Raw genomic sequence first — 26,487 nt, forward strand, 5'->3', positions numbered from 1 at the left:
CCTTCAGGTTCCCCTGGATCCTGCGGGGACTGGACCCCAGCAGTAGTTACCAGAAATAGGTTCTCCATTGGTCTCCGATTGGGTAGTGTGAAGATGTGAAATTTGCACCATGGGTATGCAGGATGGGGAACCAGCATGATTTCTGAGAATAAAGCTGACACCACAGAAGGCAGAACAGGAAAACAGAAAGAAACAAATTCTGTGGAGACAATTTGAGCCACTGTGTCAGGCCTCAGCTGAAACTAATCTCAGTTTTAATATTTTCCATTATGTGAACAATATCTTTAAATTTTTAAGCAAATTTAAGTTAGATTTTCTGTCCCCAAACAATGGAATAATACCTAACATCAACAATTTAGGAAGGATTTGAATGAACCATTTTCATCTGACTTTACTTTCCTAGCTGACTGAGAATCTCCTTAAATATAGATGACTATCATTTATTAAATACATCACACAGTGAAATTTAGGTTTGGAAAGAGACACATTTTTTTAAATAGTAAATTTTCCAATCCCCTCCACCAAGTTATATTTCTAGGTAGAGAAAAATTTGTAGCTATAAGAATCAATATTTTATGAATGCTTACATATTATCAAATTACCTTCCAGGAAGGTGACTCCCACAGCCATTTATGAGCAGGAGTTTTAATTCAGTGAGAGTGAGCTGGTTATGGTTATAGCTTTCAGTCAGTCAGTGAGTTCAGTCGCTCAGTCATGTCCAACTCTTTGTGACCCCATGAATCGCAGCACACCAGGCCTTCCTGTCCATCACCAACTCCCAGAGCTCACTCAAACTCACATCCATTGAGTCAGTGATGCCATCTAGCCATCTCATCCTCTGTCATCCTCTTCTCCTGCCCCCAATCCCTCCCAGCATCAAAGTGTTTTCCAATGAGTCAACTCTTCGCATGAGGTGGCCAAAGTACTGGAGTTTCAGCTTTAGCATCATTCCTTCCAAAGAAATCCCAGGGTTGATCTCCTTCAGAATGGACTGGTTGGATCTCCTTGCAGTCCAAGGGACTCTCAAGAGTCTTCTCCAACAGCATAGTTCAAAAGCATCAATTCTTCAGTGCTCAGCCTTCTTCACAGTCCAACTCTCACATCCATACATGACTACTGGAAAAACCATAGCCTTGAATAGACGGACCTTAATCTGCAAAGTAATGTCTCTGCTTTTGAATATACTATCTAGGTTGGTCATAACTTTTCTTCCAAGGAGTAAGTGTCTTTTAATTTCATGGCTGCAGTCACCATCTGCAGTGATTTTGGAGCCCCCCAAAATAAAGTCTGACACTGTTTCCACTGTTTCTCCATCTATTTCCCATGAAGTGATGGGACTGGATGCCATGATCTTCGTTTTATGAATGTTGAGCTTTAAGCCAACTTTTTCACTCTCCTTTTTCACTTTCATCGAGAGGCTTTTTAGTTCTTCTTCACTTTCTGCCATAAGGGTGGTGTCATCTGCATGTCTGAGGTTATTGATATTTCTCCTGGCAATCTTGATTCCAGCTTGTGTTTCTTCCAGTCCAGCATTTCTCATGATGTACCCTGCATAGAAGTTAAATAAGCAGGGTGACAATATACAGCCTTGATGTACTCCTTTTCCTATTTGGAACCAGTCTGTTGTTCCATGTCAGTTCTAACTGTTGCTTCCTGGCCTGCATACAGGTTTCTCAAGAGGCAGGTCAGGTGGTCTGGTATTCCCATCTCTTTCAGAATTTTCCACAGTTGATTGTGATCCACACAGTCAAAGGCTTTGGCATAGTCAATAAAGCAGAAATAGATGTTTTTCTGGAACTCTCTTGCTTTTTCAGTGACCCAGCGGATGTTGGCAATTTGATCTCTGGTTCCTCTGCCTTTTCTAAAATCAGCTTGAACATCAGGAAGTTCACAGTTCATGTATTAGTTGTTCCTAAATGCTGGAGAGATATGTACATGTTTGTAGGCTTTAAAGATTTAACTCACAGAGGAGAGGTTGCAAATGCATAATGGGGATGATGTGACTGTTGAATAAAAGATCCAAGTCCTAGAGGAGAAGAGGGAATTTAGAGTATAACACCAAAATTACCATTAGGCAAATTTTTAGACAGATACCTCCTCCTCAGAGTAGGAGAAATTAAAGATGGAGAAATGGAGGTAGGAGGAGTTAGTAGGAATGGAGTAAAGGATGTAATTTAATTCATTATATCTACTACTGTGGGCAAGAATCCCCTAGAAGAAATGGAGTAGCCCTCACAGTCAACAAAAGAGTCTGAAATGCAGTACTTGGGTGCAATCTCAAAAATGACAGGATGATCTCAATTTGTTTCCAAGGCAAATCATTTAACATCACAGTAATCCAAGTCTATGCCCCAACCACTTATGTGGAAGAAGCTGAAGTTGAATAGTTCTATGAAGAACTACAAGATCTTCTAGAACTAACACCAAAAAAAAAAAAAAAAAAAAAAAAAAACAGAGAGAGAGAGACAGAGATCCTTTTTATCATAGGGGATTAGAACACCAAAGTAAAAAGTCAAGAGATATGTGGAGTAACAGCCAAGTTTGGCCTTGGAATACAAAATGAAGCAGGGGGCAGGCTAACAGAGTTTTTCTAGGAAAACACACTGGTCATAGCAAACACCCTCTTCCAACAACCCAAAGAATTAAATAGATGTAATGAAGTTTCAAAGTGAAGGAATAATAAAAATTGAATAAATCTCTTGACTGCAGCTATGAAATTAAAAGATACTTGCTCCTTGGAAGAAAAGCTAGGACAAAACTAGACAGAATATTAAAAAGCAGAGACATTACTTTACCAACACAGGTCTGTCTAGTCAAGGCTATGGTTTCTCCAGTAGTCACGTATGGATGTGAGAGTTGGACTATAAAGAAAGCTGAGTGCTGAAACATTGATGTTTTGAATTGTGGAGTTGGAGAAGACTCTTGAGAGTCCCTTGGCCTGCAAGGAAATCCAACCAGTTCATCCTAAAGGAAATCAGTCCTGAATGTTCATTGGAAGGACTGATGCTGAAGCTGAAACTCCAATACTTTGGCCACCTGATGTGAAGAACCAACTCATTGGAAAAGACCCTGATTATGGGAAAGATTGAAGGCAGGAGGAGAAGGGGACAATAGAGGATAAGATGGTTGGATGGCATCACTGACGAGATGGACATGAGTTTCAGTGGGCTCCGGGAGTTGGTGATGGATGGGGAAGCCTGGCATGCTGCAGTCCATGGGGTTGCAAAGAGCCAGACACGACTGAGCAACTGACTGAACTGATAGGCAAGGATTTTGCTCTAAATAAGAATAATGAGTGAGGGTTAAGAAATTTAAATGAAAAAGATATGAAATAAAATCCTCTGTTGCTGCTGCTGCTAAGTCGCTTCAGTCGTGTCCAATTCTGTGCGACCCCATAGACAGCAGCCCACCAGGCTCCACCATTTCTGGGATTCTCCAGGCAAGAATACTGGAGTGGGTTGCCATTTCCTTCTCCAATACATGAAAGTGAATTTACTCAATCGTGTCTGACTCTTAGCGACCCCACGGACTGCAGCCTACCAGGCTCCTCTGGCCATGGGATTCTCCAAGCAAGAGTACTGGAGTGGGTTGCCAGTGCCTTCTCCTAAAATCCTCTAGAGCAATACAAAGAAAGAGGGGATCAAGTGCACATAAAAGGACTGCTATGCCACAATCAGTTCAGTCCAAAGAACAAGAGTTGTAATTTTTCTCCAGCTGAATGAAATAGCCCAGAGGAAAGTGAGAAAAAGAGTGTTGGATAGATCCAATGTCAAGGAACTTGGGGAAAGAACAGAAGAAGGACAGGGTAATGAGGATGATGAGTTTTCTGGCTAGAGAGCAACTGAAGTGATGTATCCTGGTGTCTGAGTCAAGTAGACAGGAGATAGAATTTGAGAACAGGTATTCATAAGGGCCTGAATGCTGGAATCTCTATAAGTTTAGAGACATGGAATGAAAGAGGAAGTGGTAAACAACAAAGGAAAGAAAATCCAGAGATACAACAAAATGCAGGGAGCAGCCAGGGGCAGATAAGGAAGTCTCATTAGTCAAAGGAAAAGAGAATGGTTAACAGTTTGTAGAGTGAAAACGGAACCCTGGATTTGGCAGTCTGGTTATTAGTAATTGATGGAATGGCACTTTCAGCAACATGAGAGAGTAGCAGTCAGATCAACAAGGGTTCAGTGAACAGGAACAATCAGAGGAACAAGTAGTTTAAGAATGTTCCTGGTGAAAAGTGAAAGAATGAAACTGTCATATATTGAAAGGTGAAATGGCAACCTACTCCAGTATTCTTGCCTGGAGAATCCCATGGGCAGAGAAGCCTGGAGAGCTACAGTCCATAGGGTGACAAAAGAGTCAGACATGACTTAGAGACTAAACAACAACAACATAGAGACTCTATCAAGGGCGGGGCAGAAATTGAGAGTCTGGTAGGAAGAATCTAGTGAAGATGAATAGACCAAAGATATAGGAGGCAATGGGGCTTGATGAATGAGCAAGGTTTCAGCAGAAACAGGACATATGATGTGTACTCATAGGTGGGAGGTCAGCCTTAAAGAAGATACACCTTTTCCTGAGACAGGAAAAAATAACTCTTTAGATAGTTTGGAGGTAGAAGAAAAGGAAGTTGAGGGAGTCCTGACTTCTTCCTACAGGAAAATGACTCATCAGTTCACTTCATTCAGTTCAGTCACTCACTCGTGTCCGACTCTTTGCGACCCCATGAATTGCAGCATGCCAGGCCTCCCTGTCCATCACCAATTCCCGGAGTTCACTCAGATTCATGTCCATCACGTCAGTGATGCCATCCAGCCATCTCATCCTCTGTTGTCCCCTTCTCCTCCTGCCCCCAATCCCTCCCAGCATCAGAGTCTTTTCCAATGAGTCAACTCTTTGCATGAGGTGGCCAAAGTACTGGAGTTTCAGCTTCAGCATCATTCCTTCCAAAGAAATCCCAGGGCTGATCTCCTTCAGAATGGACTGGTTGGATCTCCTTGCAGTCCAAGGGACTCTCAAGAGTCTTCTCCAACATCACAGTTCAAAAGCATCAATTCTTCGGTGCTCAGCTTTCTTCACAGTCCAACTCTCACATCCATACATAACCACTGGAAAAACCATAACCTTGACTAGATGGACCTTTGTTGGCAAAGTAATGTCTCTGCTTTTAAATATGCTATCTAGGTTGGTCATAGGAGGTGTTAAATTAAACCCATATTGAATTTTTGAGTTAAGAGTTTCTAAAGCATCTCTGAAAGAGATGGGAATACCAGACCACCTGACCTGCCTCTTGAGAGATCTGTATGCAGGCCAGGAAGCAACAGTTAGAACTGGACATGGAACAACAGACTGGTTCCAAATAGGAAAAGGAGTACGTCAAGGCTGTATATTGTCACCCTGCTTATTTAACTTCTATGCAGAGTACATCATGAGAAATGCTGGACTGGAAGAAACACAAGCTGGAATCAAGATTGCTGGGAGAAATATCAATAACCTCAGATATGCAGATTACACCACCCTTATGGCAGAAAGTGAAGAAGAACTAAAAAGCCTCTTGATGAAAGTGAAAGTGGAGAGTGAAAAAGTTGGCTTAAAGCTCAACATTCAGAAAACGAAGATCATGGCATCCGGTCCCATCACTTCATGGGAAATAGATGGGGAAACAGTGGAAACAATGTCAGACTTTATTTTTTTGCACTCCGAAATCACTGCAGATGGTGATTGCAGCCATGAAATTAAAAGACGCTTACTCCTTGGAAGAAAAGTTATGACCAACCTAGATAGCATATTCAAAAGCAGAGACATTACTTTGCCAACTAAGGTCCGTCTATTCAAGGCTGTGGTTTTTCCAGTGGTCATGTATGGATGTGAGAATTGGACTGTGAAGAAGGCTGAGTGCTGAAGAATTGGTGCTTTTGAACTGTGGTGTTGGAGGATTCTTTGAAATCCCTTGGACTGCAAGGAGATCCAACCAGTCCATCCTAAAGGAGATCAGTCCTGGGTATTCTTTGGAAAGACTGTTGCTGAGGCTGAAACTCCAGTACTTTGGCTACCTCATGTGAAGAGTTGACTCATTTGGAAAAGACTCTGATGCTGGGAGGGATTGGGGGCAGGAGGAGAAGGGGACGACAGAGGATGAGATGGCTGGGTGCCATCACTGACTCCATGTACATGAGTTTGGGTGAACAGGGAGGCCTGGTGTGCTGCGATTCATGGGGTCACAAAGAGTCGGACACAACTGAGCAACTGAACTGAATTGAAAGACATCATAATGCTGAGATTGAAAACTTTGAGCAACAGTTTTTGACCTTCTAAAGCCATCAGCTGGCGTTATCTATAAAGGTGCAGGTAGTAAATATTTTAGCCTTAAGGGGCAGCCTTAAGGCTAAAGGTAGGCTTTTAGCCTTAAGGTAGGTTGTAAAGTTTCTGTCTGACTGCTCAACTTCACATTTCTAAACAGCCATAAACAATACTAAATAAGTGGGCTTGGCTGTGTTCCATCAAATCTTTATTTACAAAATAGGAAAGCATGCCAGACCAACCTCTGTTCTAAGCAAGAACATTTTCCACAATCACTTCACTTTTTTTTTCCATGCTGATGCAACCCTGGAGTCAAACAACATGGAAATTAGCTTAAATGTACAGCCTTAATATTTGACATTATTGCATAATGTCTTGTGCAACTACTGATTCCTTTGGCATATGCTCTGTGATAACAGAGTCCTTTTATAGTCTTTTACAGAAGAAATTTAAAAATCAGTTTCTTTATCATAGCCTTGGGAACTATACCTCTGACAACAAACTTGTGTCTCCTTAAATGAATATTGACATAATGTCAGATATCCTGCTTTAAATATAGTTTATCACATTGGATTTTTAAAGTTTTAAGTGGATTTGTATTTTTTTATGTGTGTTTTTCAATATTTGGTTATAAGAGCACTTTGTTTATATACTCATTTAGATAAATAAAATTATATAACTAGATATTTCAAAATTAAAATAATCAAGTATAATAGAAACAGAATTATCATCAGAAACTGTGGCAATCCATCAAACTGTTGCAGTTGCCAGAACTCTTCTTTGAATCCAAGAATTAGAAAAGCAGTATGTGGTACATAACAACAGACATAGAAGTCAGGAATGGGAAAATGAGGTTTTGAAAGCTCTGTGTATTCAAGTTGGCTTCCCTCAAGAGGAGTGCAGAGTTATTTTGGGGAAGAAAACTTCTTTTTTGTTTGGAAAAGCATCTTAATAAGCCCTTACTTACGTAAAAATAGACCCCATGTTTAGTCTGAAAGAGAAAGATGGCTCAAAGTTAAGCTACATTTCTCCATTTAATAGACAAACAGAATTTTGGCATGCTCTCCTGGTTAGACATGGGAAAGGAGATTAAAACAGAACTTGGGAAAAGAAGGGGCTGGGCAGAACTGAAATTGTGGTGAGTACCTGAGGCCTAAACTAGAGGTAAATAACCCGCCTGACAATGCTGAAGACATAAAAGAGACGGGTTCAATCCCTGGGTTGGGAAGATCCCTGGAGTGGGGCACGGCAACCCAATCCAGTACTCTTGTCTGGAGAATCCCATGGACAGAGGAGTCTGGTGGGCTACAGTCCATGGGGTCACAAAGAGTCAGACACAACTGAAGCGATTTAGCACAGCATAGCACAATAAACAAGAAATAGGGCCAGTGAGAAGTCTGCTCTGCAGCAGATTGCTAAGAAATGTTAAGAAAAGAAAATATGGATAAACTGGGAATTTGAGACTAACAGATACACACTAGTATATATAAAAGAGATAAGTTAAATAAAATAAAAGGATAAATTAAATGAAATAAAAGGATCTATTATATAGCACAGGGAACTATATTTATTACAGTCGTGCCCAACTCTTTGCAACCCCATGGATAGTAGCCTCCACCAAGCTCCTCCATCCATGGGATTTTCTAGGCAAGAGTACTGGAGTGGGTTGCCATTTCCTTCTCCACATTATCTTATAATAATCTATAATGGAAAATAATCTGAGAAAGAATAGATATATACACATACATATACATATAACTGGATCACTTGGTTGTACACCTGAAATTAACACATTATGAATTAACTATACTTCAATTTAAAAATGATTAAAAAATAAGAATAAAATTTAAAACTGAATCACTTTGCTGTACACCTGAAATACTGTAAATCAACTATATTTTAATTTAAAAAGAAAGAAAAAAATTAACACTAATTTATAACTCACTTCTGCATGGGCTGTAATCCCACTATGTTAGTCCCAAACATATAATCTATGTCCGTTAAATACACTAGTTTCTAGACAGCGAAGGGGATGCCTCCATGCCTGTGGAGAGAGAGCAAATTAGCCAAGATTGTGTGTTCAGGCTCTCTTGCCTCACGTTTTGTAAATAATGACTATGAAACAGCTGAGATCACTTACAGCACTGGGCATCCACATCAGGAGGTACTTGCTTGGTCACGGACTACTTTGTGCTATGCACATGTATAACATCCACCTAAAAAGGGGAGCCATATTACTGTTGCATCATGGCTGTGTTTGTTGGGTCAGCCAGGACAGGAGAGGATATAGTGTGTCTGCTGTTACAGGTACTGTGCCATCCGGAGAGAATAAATGCATCTGTAGTTTCTACAGCTCCTTGAGTTTCCTTCCAGACTTCTAGCTCATGCATTGCCTACCCCAGGTTCAATGAACAGTATACACAGTGAGATACAGCAAGACAATTGGCATCACGAATAGGATGATCAGCAATACAATGCCCATCCATGGAATGAAGTAGTAGAGAGGAGAGTGGCCAGGGGAGGGGAGATGAGAGAAAGCCAGAACCAGGGGGGTTGGGAGCAGAGACACAGACCATGTGGTGTCCAAGAGAACTGGTTCTCCACTGACCACACCTTCTCAGGCTGCTGTGCTGGCTCCTCCTCATTTCATAAACACCAAACATTTCACTGGGCACCACAACTCAATTCTCAAACCTCTTTTCTTCTCTGCTTTTATTCATATCTTAAGTCAAGGCTTTTCAAAATGTGGGCTGCCACCCACTAGTGGATGGTGAGGTTAAGTTGGAGGGCCATTACCAGTTATTTTTAATGAAATAAAAGAAATATCACTGAAAATGTCAGAGTACAACATCTGTGGTAAGGATCAGTTTTGTTTCATCCATTTTGAATCAGCATGCGTGTGCCTGTGTACCACATTGTAGCATGATACACATTTCTCACTATAGCTGTGGTCCAAAAGTGAAGCACTGTTTTAGGTGATCTGATCTAGTGTCACAGTTTTAAATACCATCTCTATGCTAATACTTCAGAAATGCAAACTTGTATCTTCCATGGAACTTGACTGCTGAACTCCAGACTCATTTATTCAGTTACTTACTTGATATCTCAGTTTGGATGTCTACCATCCAAACTTGCAAATCAATCTATTGCAAATTAATCTCACCAAATCCGAAAACCTGGTTCCACCCCAATGCTCTGTGTACTGTCTTCTTCTCTTGTAGTCTTCCCATCTCAAAATAAGGCAATTTATTTTCTGGCTCCTCAGATCAAAAATTTTTCAATCATCCTCAATTTCTCTTTCTCTCTCATACCCCCCATTTACTGCATCATCAAATTCTGTCAACTCACACTTCTATATCTATCAAGAATCTTACCACTTCTCACCACTTTCATGGCTTCCACCCTAGCCCAACTGCACCCTCATATTTTGTCCAGATTGTTGCACTAGCTTCCTTCTTCTTCCCCTTACCCTTCTCTAGTATACTTTCAAAAGAGAACCAAAGTGATCCTATACAAGTATAAAGGGGAACATATCCCTTCTCTAACTTAGAAACCCTTCAGTTCAATTCAGTTCAGTTGCTCAGTCGTGTCCGACTCTTCGCGACCACATGAACTGCAGCAAGCCAGGCCTCCCTGTCCATCACTAATTCCTGGAGTTCACTCAGACTCATGTCCATTGAGTCAGTGATGCCATCCAGCCATCTCATCCTCTGTCGTCCCCCTCTCTTCCTGCCCCCAATCTCTCCCAGCATCAAAGTCTTTTCCAATGAGTCAACTCTTCACATGAGGTGGCCAAAGTACTGGAGTTTCAGCTTTAGCATCATTCCTTCCAAAGAAATCCCAGGGTTGATCTCCTTCAGAATGGACTGGTTGGATCTCCTTGCAGTCCAAGGGACTGTCAAGAGTCTTCTCCAACACTACAGTTCAAAAGCATCAATTCTTGGGCACTCAGCCTTCTTCACAGTCCAACTCTCACATCCATACATGACCACTGGAAAAACCATAGCCTTGACTACAGGGATCTTAGTTGGCAAAGTAATGTCTCTGCTTTTGTATATGCTATCTAGGTTGGTCATAACTTTTCTTCCAAGGAGTAAGCGTCTTTTAATTTCATGGCTGCAGTCACCATCTGAGGAGAAGGCAATGGCACCCCACTCCAGTACTCTTGCCTGGAAAATCCCATGGACGGAGGAGCCTGGTGGGCTGCAGTCCATGGGGTCTCTAAGAGTTGGACACGACTGAGTGACTTCACTTTCACTTTTCACTTTCATGCATTGGAGAAGGAAATGGCAACCCACTCCAGTGTTCTTGCCTGGAGAATCCCAGGGACGGGGGAGCCTGGTGGGCTGCCGTCTATGGGGTTGCACAGAATCGGACACAACTGAAGTGACTTAGCAGTCACCATCTGCAGTAATTTTGGAGCCCCAAAAAATAAAGTCTGACACTGTTTTCCCATCTATTTCCCAAGAAGTGATGGGACTGGATGTCATGATCTTCATTTTCTGAGGACTTCTCAATTTTATGAAAATAAAATCCAGTGTTATTAAAATGACTATAAGGCCATACATGAATATCTATACCCCACCAATCCTCCCTGATGTTATTGAATACTCTTCTTTTTACTGGTTTGCCCCTTCAGCACTGTCTCCTTAAGTCTGAACTTATCAGACATGCTCCTACCTCAGGGCTTTGGTACATGCTATTCAAGTTATCTTAAAGGTTCTTACACCAAAAATATATGAGGCTGCATCTTTCATAGTATTCAGGCCACTGTTTAAATGTCAGTTTGCAGATAGGCCCTCCCTCTACTCATGATTGCTGTTTTCCTATTTTATTCTTGTCTGTAATACATATAACTATATATATCAGAAGGTTTAGATTTTTAAGGCTTGTATTTATCAAAAAGGGGTGAAAAATGAAATTTCACTATACAATTTCCAGGAAATCAAAGATGTTCTACACCTTATAGAAAAGAGAAAATAAATGAATGAGAATAAAGGAAAGAAAAATAAAAACCTCAGAGTTTTACAAAAATGGTTAAAATTTAACATGAGAACAAGTATTAAATTTTGAAAATAAACAAAATTCTGAACTTGCAAACAAAATAAATGCAACAAAAGTAGCTATAAGAATTAAATTTGAGAGACAGTACCAAAGAAACCTTCTTACTAAAGATCCTATAAGTTGACTTAAAAAAATAAAATCTGGATCCTTTAAATAAATAAGAAGCCAAAGCTTAAATAGATAAGAAGCTTAAAATAATAAAGGAAAAGATAAAAGATTATGTCTAAAGATATTTCAATATCACTGATGAACATAGATGCAAAAATCCTTAACAAAATTCTAGCAATCAGAATCCAACAATGCATTAAAAAGATCACACACCATGACCAAGTGGGCTTTATCCCAGGGATGCAAAGATTCTTCAATATCCACAAATCAATCAATGTAATATACCACATTAACAAATAGAAAATTAAAAGCCATATGATTATCTCAATAGATGCAGAGAAAGCCTTTAACAAAATTCAACATCCATTTATGATAAAAACCCTGCAGAAAGCAGGAAAAGAAGGAACATACTCAACATAATAAAAGCTATATATGACAAACCCTCAGCAAACATTATCCTCAATGGTGAAAAATTGAAAGCGTTTCCCCTTGTCAGGAACAAGACAAGGGTGCCCACTTTCACCATTACTATTCAACATAGTTTTGGAAGTTTTGGCCACAGCAATCAGAGCAGAAAAAGAAATAAAAGGAATCCAAATTGGAAAAGAAGAAGTAACTCTCACTGTTTGCAGATGACATGATCCTCTACATAGAAAACTCTAAAGACTTCCCCAGAAAACTACTAGAGCTAATCAATGAATATAGTAAAGTTGCAGGATATAAAATCAACACACAGAAATCCCTTGCATTCCTATACATTAATAATGAGAAAATAGAGAAATTAAGGAAATAATTCCATTCACCATTGCAACGAAAAGAATAAAATACTTAGGAATATATATACCTAAAGAAACTAAAGACCTACATATAGAAATCTATAAAACACTGGTGAAAGAAATCAAACAGGACACTAATAGATGGAAAAATATACCGTGTTCATGGATTGGAAGAATCAATATAGTGAAAATGAGTATACTACCCAAAGCAATCTGTAGATTCAATGCAATCCCTATCAAGTTACCAGCGGTATTTTTCACAGAGCTAGAACAACTAATTTCACAATTTGTATGGAAATACAAAAAACCTCAAATAGCCAAAGCAATCTTGAGAAAGAAGAATGGAACTGGAGGAATCAACCTGCCTGACTTCAGGCTCCACTACAAAGCCACAGTCATCAAGACAGTATGGTACTGGCACAAAGACAGAAACATAGATCAATGGAATAAAATAGACAGCCCAGAGATAAATTCATGCACCTATGGACACCTTATCTTTGACAAAGGAGGCAAGAATATACAATGAATTAAAGACAATCTCTTTAACAAGTGCACTGGGAAAACTGGTCAACCACTTGTAAAAGAATGAAACTAGAACACTTTCTAACACCACACACCAAAATAAACTCAAAATGGATTAAAGATCTAAACGTAAGACCAGAAACTATAAAACTCCTAGAGGAGAACATAGGCAAAACACTCTCCGACATAAATCATAGCAGGATCCTCTATGATCCACCTCCCAGAATATTGGAAATAAAAGCAAAAATAAACAAATGGGACTTAATTAAAATTAAAAGCTTCTGCACAGCAAAGGAAACTATAAGCAAAGTGAAAAGACACCCTTCGGAATGGGAGAAAATAATAGCAAATGAGGCAACTGACAAACAATTATTTTCATAAATATACAAGCAACTCCTGCAGCTCAATTCCAGAAAAATAAATGACCCAATCAAAAAATGGGCCAAAGAGCTAAACAGACATTTCTCCAAAGACATACAGATGGCTAACAAAACACATGAAAAGATGTTCAACATCACTCATTATCAGAGAAATGCAAATCAAGACCACAATGAGGTACCATTTCACACCAGTCAGAATGGCTGCGATCTAAAAGTCTACAAGCAATAAATGCTGGAGAGGGTGTGGAGAAAAGGGAACCCTCTTACACTGTTGGTGGGAATGCAAACTAGTACAGCCACTATGGAGAACAGTGTGGAGATTCCTTAAAAAACTGGAAATAGAACTGCCTTATGACCCAGCAATCCCACTGCTGGGCATACACACTGAGGAAACCAGAACTGAAAGAGACACGTGTACCCCAATGTTCATCGCAGCACTGTTTATAATAGCCAGGACATGGAAGCAATCTGGATGTCCATCAGCAGATGAATGGATAAGAAAGCTGTGGTACATATACACAATGGAGTATTACTCAGCCATTAAAAAGAATACATTTGAATCAGTTCTAATGAGGTGGATAAAACTGGAGCTGATTATACAGAGTGAAGTAAGCCAGAAAGAAAAACACCAATACAGTATACTAACACATATATATGGAATTTAGAAAGATGGTAATGATAACCCTGTATGCAAGACAGCAAAAGAGACACAGATGTATAGAACAGTCTTTTGGACTCTGTGAGAGAGGGAGAGGGTGGGATGACTTGGGAGAATGGCACTGAAACATGTATAATATCATGTAAGAAATGAATCACCAGTCTAGGTTCAACGCAGGATACAGGATGCTTGGGGCTGGTGCACTGGGATGACCCAGAGGGATGGTACAGGGAGGGATGTGGGAGGGGGGTTCAGGATGGGGAACATGTGTACACCTGTGGTGGATTCATGTTGATGTATGGCAAAACCAATACAATATTATAAAGTAAAAAAAAATTTTTTTTTCATAAATAAAAATTACATGCAATTATTGGGTTGGCCAAAAAGTTCATTTGGGTTTTTCTATGACATCATACAGAAAAAGCCAAATGAAACTCTGTGGCCAACTTGATAATTAAATTAAATACACCAATAATAAATACTTATCACTTTTCAATTAAAAAAAGATATTTCATCAATGATATAAAATATTTGAAAGGTTAAAAAATCAGACTTACAGATTAAACAAAATTGAAGATTAACAAGTGAATTAAATATGAAAAACAAGTTAGAGAAAGAAATGGAAAGTAAATAAGAACATAAAGTTTAAAGTTTAAGCAACTAGGTAAAGGAGGAAGAGGAAGCCAGAAGAAAACTCTCAGGAATGAACATCTGAGGAACATAGTTGGGGCCCTTCTTCTGCTCGAGCAATGAGGGTGGGGACTGGGGTCTCCCTCTAGCTTATCTCCTTTCTTCAATTTATAATTTATACCACACCTATATAAATACTCTGAGTAAACCAGTTCCATTAAGCTTTAAATTATCTACACAGAAGATCCATAGCTTAATAGCTAGATATTCAAGACCCTCTGGAATCTGTCTTGAGATAGGACTGTATTTTTAATCTTATCTCCAGTCCCATCTTCCATGTCTTCCCAATATGAACCCACCTTTCTGTGAGGCCTTAATTTCTCACCACATTACCACAGCTATGCCCTGCTCACATCACCTTCCCTGCCTCGAACAGACTCTACACTCAATTTCCTGATGAACATGCTTCCTTTGCATCAAGACATATTTTTACTAACTATACCACTGTCTTTTCTTAAGTATTCTAATCTCTGATTTCACCAACTTTTCAACTTCTATAGTCTCAGCATCACCTGGGAACTCATTAGCATTTCAAGTTCTCAGGCCCAATTTACACCTACTGAATCAATCTGTGGATGGGGCTCAGCAATCTATGCATTAACAAATTTTGGGGGGATTTTGATGATGCTAAAATTTAGGTTTTTTAAATAGAAGGGGAGGAAGTCAAGATGACAGAGTAGAAGGACTTGAATTCACTCCCTGTAGCAAAAATATCAAAGTAACTGCTGAACAACCATCCACAAAGATTGCAACCTAACAAACAAGATATTTTACATCAGAAGACAAAGAAGAAGCCACAGGACAGTACGAGAGGCACATTTGCAATACCACTGATTCCATACCCTCCAGATGGGCAACCCACAAACTGGAAAACAATTCTATCACATAGTTTCTCCCACAGGAGTGAAAATTCTGACCCCAACATCAGGCTCCCCAGTCTTGGGGTATGGCATCAGGAAGAGAAGCCCCTAGAGCACTTGGTATTGAAGGCCAGCATGGCTTGATTGCAGAAACTCCACAGGATTGGAGGAATCCACTCTAGGAAGGTGCAAACAAAGTCTTGTGCCTACTGGGACCCCGTAACTTCATAGGAGACTGGGACAGACCTATCTGTTGATCTTGGAGGGATTATTGGAGAGGCAGGGGTAGCTGTGGCTCACTGTGGGGACAAGGACAGTGGTGGTAGAAGTACTGGGGAGTACTCATTGGTGTGAGTTCTTCCAGAGGCTACCACTTTGATGCTAAGATAAAGTCCCACCCAACAGCCTGTAGACTCCAGTGCTGGGATGCCTCAGGTCAAACAATGAACAGAGTGGGAACACAGCCCAACCCAGCAGCTGACAGGCTGCCTAAAGTCTTCTGTGGTCCACAGTCACCTCTAAACACAGTCATTGACATGGTCTGCCTAATAGAGGGACAAGACTCACCAGTGGGCAAGCACCAGTCCCTCCCAACAAGAAGTCTGCACAAGCCTCTAGAATAGTCTCACCTTCTAGGGGGCAGACACCAGAAGCAAAAGAGCTTCAATCCTACAGCCTGCAGAACAGATACACAGACACAGAAAATTAGACAAAATTAGACAGCAGAGAAGTATGTTCCAGATGAAGGAACAAGATAAAACCCAAGAAGAACAACTAAGTGACATGGAGATGGACAATCTACCAGAAAAAGAATTCAGAGTAATGATAGTAAAGATGATTCGAGATCTTGGAAAAAGAATGGAGGCACAGAGTGAGAAGATACAAGAGATTTTCAACAGAGCTAGAAGATATAAAGAACAAACAATTGAATAATAAAATAAATGAAATGAAAAATATACTAGAGGGAATTAATAGAATAAATGAGACAGGAGAATAGATAAGTGACCTGGAAGACTGAATGGTGGAAATTTCTGCTGTGGAACAGAAGAAAGAAACAAGAATGAAAAGAAATAAGGACAGATTAAGATACTTCTGGAATAATATTAAACACACCAATACTCACATTACAGGGGCCCTAGATGGGGAAGAAAGTGAGAAAGGGCCTGAGAAAATACTTAAAGACATAACAGCTGAAAGCTTCTCTAACAAGAAAAGAAACAGTCACCCAAGTCCAGGAAGTGGAAACAATGCTATACAAGATTAACCCCAGGAGGAACACAGAGAGACACACATTAACCAAATTGACAAAAATAAAGACAAAGAGAAAACATTAAAAGCAACAAGGTAAAAAAAAAACAAAAACAAATAACATACAAGGGAATCCCCAAAAGATTATCAGATTTGTCAGCAGAAACTCTGCAGGTCAGAGGGTCAGTTCAGTTCAGTTCATTCACTCAGTCGTGTCCGACTTTGTGACCCCATGAATTACAGCACACCAGGCCTCTCTGTCCATCACCAACTCCCAGAGTTCACTCAAACTCTTGTCCATCGAGTTGGTGATGCCATCCACCCATCTCATCCTCTGTCATTCCCTTCTCTTCCTGCCCCCAATCCCTCCCAGTGTCAGAGTCTTCCAATGAGTCAACTCTTCGCATGAGATGGCCAAAGTACTGGAGTTTCAGCTTTAGCATCAGTCCTTCCAAAGAACACCTAGGACTGATCTCCTTTAGAATGGACTGGTTGGGTCTCCTTGCAGTCCAAGAGACTCTCAAGAGTCTTCTCCAACACCACAGTTCAAAAGCATCAATTCTTCACTGCTCAGCTTTCTTCACAGTCCAACTATCACAACCATACATGACCACTGGAAAAACCATAACCTTGACTAGACGGACCTTTGTTGGCAAAGTAATGTCTCTGATTTTGAATATGCTATCTAGGTTGGTCATAACTTTCCTTCCAAGGAGTAAGCATCTTTTAATTTCATGGTAGTGCCACAATATATTTAAAGTTATGAAAGGGAAAAACCTACAACCAAGAATACTCTATCCAGCCAGGCTCTCATGCAGAGTTGACAGAGAAATCAAAAGCTTTACAGACAAGCAAAAGATAAAGAGAATTCAGCACCACCAAACCAACATTACAAGAAATGCAAAAGGGAATTCTGTAAATGGAAAAGAAAAGGCCTTAACTAGAAATAAGAAAATTATGAATGGTAAAGCTCACTGGTAAAGGTAAACATACAGAAAAGATAGGAAATCATCCATACACAAATGTGATCTCAAAACCAGCAATCATGAGAAGAAAATACAAATGCAGGCTATTAAGGAATGCAGGAAGAAAATACAAATGCAGGAAATTAAGAGACCAGCAACTTAAAGACAACTTGTGCGTGTGTGTAGACTCCTGTATGAAAACCTCATGGTAACTGCAAACCAAAATTCTACACTAGATATACACATACACACACAGAAAAAGAATTCAAGCATAATACTGAAGATAGATATCAAATCAAAAAAGAAGAGAACAAAACAGGGAAGGAAGAAAAAACAAAATAAAAACAAATCCAAAACAGTTAACAAAATGGCAGTAAGACACACATATTGATAGTTACCTTAGATGTAAATGGATTAACTGCTCCAAAACATAGACTGGCTTGATAGATACAAAAATAAGACCCATATATATGCTGTCTACAAGAGACCCATTTTAGATCTAAGGACACAGAGAGACTGAAAGTGAGGGTATGGAGAAAGCTATTCTATGCAAATAAAAATCAAAATCAATTTGGAGTAGCAATATTCATATCAGACAAAATAGTAACAGTCTTTACTTTAAAATAAAGTCTGTTACAAGAGACAAAGAAGCATACTAAATAATAATCAAGGGATCAATTCAAGAAGATATAACAATTGCAAATAAGTATGCACCCAACATGCTGCTGCTGCTGCTGCTAAGTCACTTCAGTCATGTCCAACTGTGTGCAACCCCATAGATGGCAGCCCACCAGGCTCCCCCATCCCTGGGATTCTCTAGGCAAGAATACTGGAGTGGGTTGCCATTTCCTTCTCCAATGCATGAAAGTGAAAAGTCAAAGTGAAGTCACTCAGTCATGTGTGACTCTTCACGATCCCATGGACTACAGCCCACCAGGCTCCTCCATCCATGGGATTTTCCAAGCAAGAGTACTAGAGTGGGGTGCTATTGCCTTCTCCAATGCACCCAACATAGGAGGACCTTAATATATAAGACAAATGTTAACAGCCATAAAAGGAAAAATTGACAGTAACACAATAATAGTGGGGGACTTTAACATGCCACTTATATCAATGGACAGATCATCCAGACAGAAAATCAGTAAGGAAACACAGGCCTTAAATGACACATTATATCAAGCAGACTTAATTGATAATTATAGAGCATTCCATCTGAAAGCAGAATACACATTCTTTTCAAGTGCACTTAGAACATTCCCCAGAATAGGTCACATGTTGGGCCACAAATCAAGCATCAGTAAATTTAAGAAAGTTGAAATCATATTAACCATCTTTTCCAACCACAACACTATGAGATAATAAATCAACTAAAAGAAAAATAAAAACCTGTAAAAAAAAACAAACAAACATAAACACATGGAAGAGAAATGATACACTGCTAAACAATAAACAGATCATTGAAGAAGTCAAAGAGGAAATAAAAGAATACCTAGTGACAAATGACAATGAAAACACAATGACCCAAAACCTATGGGATGCAACAAAAGCAGTTCTAAGAGGGAAGTTTATGGCAATACAAGAAAATCTCAAATAAACAACCTAAACTTACATCCAAAGCAAGTAGGGAAAGAAGAATAAACAAAACTCAAAGTTAGTAGAAGGAAAGAAGTTATAAAGATCAGAGCAGAAATAAGTGATGGGAGAGGATTCAAATCAATAAAATTAGAAATTAAAAAGTTTTGACTAATACCATGAAAAGGCAAAGGATCATAAGAGAATACTACAAGCAACTATATGCCAATAAATGGACAACCAAGAAGAAATGAACAAATCCTTAGAAAGCTACAATCTCCCATGACAGAACTAGGAAGAAACAGAAAATATGAACAGACCAATCACAAGCATTGAAGTTGAAGCTGTGACTTAAAAATTCCCAAACAAAAGTCCAGCACCAGATGGCTTCATGGATAAATTCTATCAAACATTTGGAGAAGAGTTAACACCTATCCTTCTGAAACTATTCTAAAAAACTTAAGAGAAAGGAATACTTCCAAAATTTTTCTATGAGGTCACTGTCACTCTAATACCAAAACCAAACATACAACAAAGAAGGAAAATTATAGGCCAATATCACTAATAAACATAGATGCAGAAATCTTCAACAAAATCTTAGTAAACAGAATCCAGCAATACATTAAGGAATCACATGCTATAATCAAGTGGGATTTATCCCAAGGATGCAAGTATTTTTTAATATGTGTAAATCAATCAATGTGATATACTACATTAACAAACTGAAGCATAAAAACCATATGATCACATCAATAGATGCAGGAAAAGCTTTTGACATAATCCAACATCCATTGATGATAAAAACTCCCCAGAAAGTGAGCATAAAGGGGACATACCTCAACATAATAAAGGCCATATGTGACAAACCCACAGCTAACATCATACTCAACAGGGAAAACCTGAAAGCATTTCTTCTACAATCAGGAACAAGACAAGGATGTCTATTCTGGCCACTTTTATTCAAGATTGCTTTGGAAATCCTAGACATGGCAATTAGAGAGCAAAAAGGGAATAAAAAAGAATACAAATTGGAAAAAAAGTCAAACTGTCACTGTTTTCAGATGACATGATACTATACACAAGAAACCTTGAAGATGCTACCAGAAAACTATTACAGTTAATCAGAATTTGGTAAATTGCATGATACAAAATTAATATGCAGAGATCTATTGCATTTCTATATACTAACCATGAAAGATGAGAAAGAGAAATTAGGTAAACAATTTCATTTACCATTACATCAAAAAGAATAAAATACCTAGAAATAAACCTACCTGAGGCGACAAAAGACCTATACTCCAAAAACTATAAGATACTGATGAAAGAAATTGAAGATGACACAGGTGGAAAAGTGTGCCGTATTCTTGGATTAGAAGAATCAATATTGTCAAAATCACTATACTACCCAAGGTAATCTACAGACTCAACGCAATCCCTATCAAATTACCAATACTATTTTTTGCAGATCTAGAACAAGAAATCTTAAAAATTTGTGTGGAAAAACAAAAGCCCCCAAATAGTACATGCAATCTTGAGAAAGAAAAATGGAGCTGGAGAAATAAGTCTCCCTGACTTCAGACTATATTATAAAGCTACAGAAATCAAAATAGTGTAGCACTGGCACAAAGACAGACATAGATCAATGGAACAGGAGAAATAAACCCACACACCTATGGTCAATTAATCTGACAAAAGGAGGCAAGAATGTACAACAAAGACGGTCTCTCCAATAAGTGGCACTTGAAAAACTAGACCACTAAATGTAGAAGAGTGAAATTAGAACATTCTCTAACACCATATACAGAAATAAACTCAGAATGAATTAAAGATCTAAATGAAAGACTGGACACTATAAAACCCTTAGAGGGAAAACATAGAACACTTTGCAACATAAATCACAGCAATAAAAATATAGCTTGGATCCACCTCCTAGGGTAATGAAAAATGAAAGCAAACAATTTGGACCTAATTAAATTGAAAGCTTTTTCACAGCAAAGGAAAGCATAAGCAAAATGAAAAGACAATCCACAGAATGAGAAAAAATATTATTTGCAAATAGTACAAATGACAAGGGCAACAGGTCGTGCAGCTCAATTTTAAAAAAAAATCCCAGTTGAAAAATGGGCAGACCCAAATGTCTAAATGCACATTTCTCCAAATCATATAGATGGTCAAAAAGCTCATGAAAAGATGCTCAACATTGCTAATTATTAGAGGAACGCAAATCAGAACTGCAATGAGGTCCCACCTCACACCAGTCAGAAATAGCCATCATCAAGAAGTCTACAAACATAAATGCTGGAGAGAGTTTGGAGAAAAGGCAACCCTACTACACTGTAGGAAATGTAGGCTGGAATGCTGGGACTGTAAATTGGAGCAGCCACTGTGGACAACAATATGGAGGTTCCTGAAAAAAAACTGAATATAGAATTACCATATGACCCAGAAATCCCACTCCTGGGCATATACCTTTAGAAATTCATAATTCAAAAAGATTCATGCACCCCAATGTTCATTGCAGCCACTATTTACAACAGGACATGGAAGCAATCTAAATATCCAACAGATGAATGTATTTAGATGTGGTATATATATGCAATGAGATATTTATTACTCAGCCATAAAAAATGAAATGTCATTTGCAGCAACACAGATGAACCTAGAAATTATCATATAAAGTCAGACAGAGAAAGACAAATATATGATATCACTTTTATGTGGAACCTAAAAAAATTGTACTCAGTGTAGAAAAGTATTTGTACAAAAGAGAAACAGACTCACAGACTTAGATAGCAAACTTATGATTAACAAAGGGGAAAGGTGGAGGGGGGTTGGAGGGATAAATCTGAAGTTTAGGATTACCATATATACACTATTATATACAAAATAATCAACAAGGATCTACTGTACAGCACAAAGAACTCTACTCGGTGTTCTGTAATAACCTATATGGGAAAGAATCTGAAAAAGGATAGATATATGTATATGAACAACTGAATCACTTAACTGTACACCTGAAACTAACACAATATTGTAAATCAACTATACTCCATATCAGTTACAAATGAAAATAAATGAACTTTAAAAATTAAACATAAAGTTTATGAGTGACTAAACTAAAATTTAAGGTTTACAGTTATCTGTGTTATTTCATTTTCAGTTCATCAAACATGCTAGAATGTAGGCTCTAGAGTCAGGTTACCTAGGTCTGAATCCCATCTTGTCCTTTCTATGACCTTGAAAACTGCTCCTTTTCTTCTCCATACCTTAGTTTCCTCATTTGTTAGAGAGACACAGCATCCTAGTTCCTCGATCCCCTGCCTTCTGACTCTTTCCTATCTACTTCTTAAAAAAAAAAAAATTATTGGAGTATGGTTGACTTATAGTGTTGTGCTAGGTTCAGGTATACAGCACAGTGAATCCAGTATGTGTATATATATATGTATATATACACACATATATATATATCTCCATGGTGGCTCAGACAGTGAAGAATCTGCCTGCAATGCAGGAGACCCAGGTTCACTCCTTGGGTTGTGAATCCCCTACTGAAGGGAATGGCTACCCACTCCAGTATTCTTGCCCAGAGAATTCCTTGGATAGAAGAGCCTGGTGGGCTACAGTCAATGGGGTCTCAAAGAGTTGGACTTGACTGAGCAACTTAACACACTATTTTTACCATTCTTTTTCAAGTTCCTTTCCTATATAAGTTTTATAGAATACTTAGTAGAGTTCCCTGTGCTATACAAAGCCAGTAGATTTAGATTTCTTAAATGAATTTCTGTATGTACTTTACTGACTCTCCTGTGCTTCCAAAACACAAACTCTCAGTCATGGCATTCAAGTCAAGTCCCTCATGACTAATCAGCACATTTCCTACCATTACCCACCTTGTTGCTTATACACCAATAGAACTAAATTCCTTGCAGCACTCCCATTGCCCAGGAGAGCCATATGACTTCATATTGTTATCTTTCAGATATAGAGCTCGCTCTGGAACCCAGCTCCACAACCCTGAACATTATCTGCAACCCCTCCCAGACTCACCTCTTCGGTGAAGCCCACCCCACACACTTCTCCTCTCCCTGACCTGCTCCATAAATGGTCACTTCTTTCTTTGAATTATCATTCTATCTGACACATAAAGCAGTTGTAAAGCTGCAGCTCCTCGAGGGGAAGTGGTACTCACGTGGGATTCTAAAACACAGTATCAGACACATGGAAACATGTGCTCATGAAGATTTACCTAAGGTGGGGGCGGGGGTAAGGAGGAGGATGAGTGGGATGCCAGTTTACTAGCCTGAATTGAAGAGCCTAAGCTACTCCATCTTGGAAAAGAACTCCATTTTGTAAAGGTTCTGGGCAAACAGACTTAGACTTTGGATATTACCTAACCTTGCCCCACTGCTCATGAGCCAATGGGCCCTTAGATTAAACCTCCTGACTTTACGTTCAGGAACTTGTGATTTACCTTGGAAGTAAAAACCAATCAGGAATCCACACACAACCCTATAGAAGAAGGTAACCAATCAGTTGTCCTTCAGCCTGAACACCCCCTTTTTACCCTTTTACCTGGATATTCCCTATATAAGCAGTGTAGCCCAAAACTCAGGGCTCCTCTCCTTAGCCGCTGCATCGGTAATGGTGGGAGCCCCAGCTCGAGCTTGGTAATAAAAACTCTCTTGGTTTTGCATTGGATATTGGCTCCCTGGTGGTCATTGGGAGATTTCGTGACTTGGGCATAACATTATCTCCCACTAGACTATAATCTCTGAGAGCAGTGACATTGCCTAGCACATTTCATCAGCGTATCTCCAATCCTACCCGTGCCTCCCCTGTACTCAGTGCTCAAGTGCTTGCTGGATAAATGAATGAACAGAAAGCTAACAATCACAGACAAATAGAGAAATTTCATCATAAAAAGGTAGAAAATAGAAATAGAAGAGAAATATTACCTATTAGATATCAAGTACTCACTGCAAGTAACTTGTTGAACCTTAAAATATGTGAAACTTGAAATCTATCATCCCTCTTTGTGTGTGTGTATAAAGTCACTCAGTTGTGTCTGACTCTTTGCAACCCCACAGACTGTAGCCTGTCAGGCTCCTCTGTCCATGGGATTTCCCAGGCAAGAATACTGAAGTGGGTTGCCATTTCCTTCTCCAGGGGATCTTCCTGACCCAGGGATCTAACTCATGTCTCTTATGTCTCCTGTATTGATAGGCGGGTTCTTGAACACTGCACCATCTAGGAAACCCCATCATCCCTCTTTAAGAGAGGATAATGGTGAGACTCAAATCAGTTGAAGTTAACTCACCCAAGTCAAACAACTAGGATCAGAAGTCAAATTTGAACTAAGATTGGTCTGATATCAAATATTCCACTAAATGACTTGGATTCTTTTTTCCTTAAGAAGCTAGTTACTTAAATAACATTAAAAAAAGGAACAGGGGTCGCAAAGAGTTGGACACGACTGAGCCACTGAACTGAACTGGATGCCAGAGGAAAGATGTGACCGTGATGACAGAAAGAAGAAAGGCAGGGGAGATCAGGGTGTTTGGGGGAGGGTAGTATGGGAAAAAGGAGACAGAAATGGAATGCGGAAAGTCAGCATGCTGATGAGAAACATTGAGAAAGAGAACTGTGAATAACCAAAATGAATAATAAGGAATAATGGAATGAAGCCCAGGAAGGATAGGCAATGACCACAAAAAAAGAAAAAAAAAAAGAGTTCAAGGAGACTATTAACAAGGGCAGGAAATGCTAACAGTTTTGGAAACATTATCAAAAGCAAACCCACAGGGCCTTTCTGCATCTTCAGCACCTCTAGCTGCTAAGCAAGTTACAGTAAAATCCAGAAGTAGGGCAGAGCAGCTCTGCGTGGGAGTTCAAACCACGTCAGCTCCAGGCCTGGGGGGATTGCCCCGGGGCATGGCCAGGGACCTCTCCAGAAGTGGGCAGGGACAGGGTCCCTGTGGGGTGATCTGCTGGAGCTGCTGGCCATCTTTACTGGAGAAGTCTGGAGGGGCTCACGGGAATCTTAAAACTTATAAGAGGAAAAACAGAAAGTCAAGACAATATAGAGGCAGCAGCTTTATGATTCTTTGGCTTCAAATACAACTTATGCAAAGCTTTGAAGAGTAGGAAGGATGTAGGTGAGCAGAGAGGGAAGGATAGGGTATTTTAGGAGGGGAAACTCCCTGAGCAAAGATTCTCAGGCAGGAATTAGCGTGTGATCGTGTGTGTGTGTGATCATGTGTGTGTGTGCCCATTCGTGCAAGGGATGGGGAAAATCCAAAAAAGGGACACTCCTGCTTGTACTGGATATGTAAATTTTTTCTCTAATGAAGTTTGGACTGAAGTTCTTCTTGGAATATATCTTTCAGATCACAGCATCATCTTAAGATCAAATGGAACCTCAGAGAATCTCCTCCCAGACCCCTCCAGTAAAATGGAGCCAGTGGGTTTATGTGACTTGATCAAGAAAATATGAAAAAAAAAAAGAATTACAGTACGTTTTATGTTGTTAAATGCTAAATAAATTCAAGGGTAATGTAATTACTAGGACATTTTTGAGAAGGACAAGGCCTCCCTCCATCCCTCCCTTGTTTCCTTCTTCTTTCTCTCCATTACTATTTATTAAGTACCAACTGCATGATAAGCACAGTGTAAATGAAAAGACTGACATGCTCCTTGCTTTCATGAAGCTTATATTCTCTGGGGAGAGAAGAGAGGGTGGGATTTGGGGAGAGGGGAGAGGGAAGAGGTGAGGCTGCCTTCTTCTAGTTCAGTCAACTGGGCCTGATTTTTTAGTCCCATGTTTAAAAAAAAAAAAAATCGAGTAGTTTGTATTCAGTTTCCATTTCTACTTCCTGAGTATATTTCTAACTTTTCATAAAGATAGCTAAGTTTAACAAGAATTAAGATGATGTGAGTAATTTATAGATTAGTAAACATGATGACAAAACATGTGGGGAAGTTTCAACCTTTGTAATAATTGAAGAATATAATTTAAAATAAGATTAAGGTACTACTTTATACTCACTGAATTAATGTAAAAATACATTTATATTTCGTAAAATAATGAAGTTGTTCAATCACTTTGGAGGGCCATCTGGCAGTATATAATAAGAGCAATAGGATTTGTCCTATCTTATAATATAGTCTCATTTTGACCAATATATTTCAAGAAAAGAGTCTATAGAAATATGTATTGAAAATACCATGAGATATAATATTCAAAGTCCTTTTAAATGATTGACAAGGTAAAGAGAAAACAGAATTTTAAGATCCTATAAAGGGGCTCCTCATCCTGTTATAATAGGAAAAGCTCAAGATGAGTCACCA

The sequence above is a fragment of the Oryx dammah genome, unplaced genomic scaffold, assembly GCF_014754425.2.
Source record: "Oryx dammah isolate SB20612 unplaced genomic scaffold, SCBI_Odam_1.1 HiC_scaffold_21, whole genome shotgun sequence".
Taxonomy (NCBI): Eukaryota; Metazoa; Chordata; class Mammalia; order Artiodactyla; family Bovidae; genus Oryx; species Oryx dammah.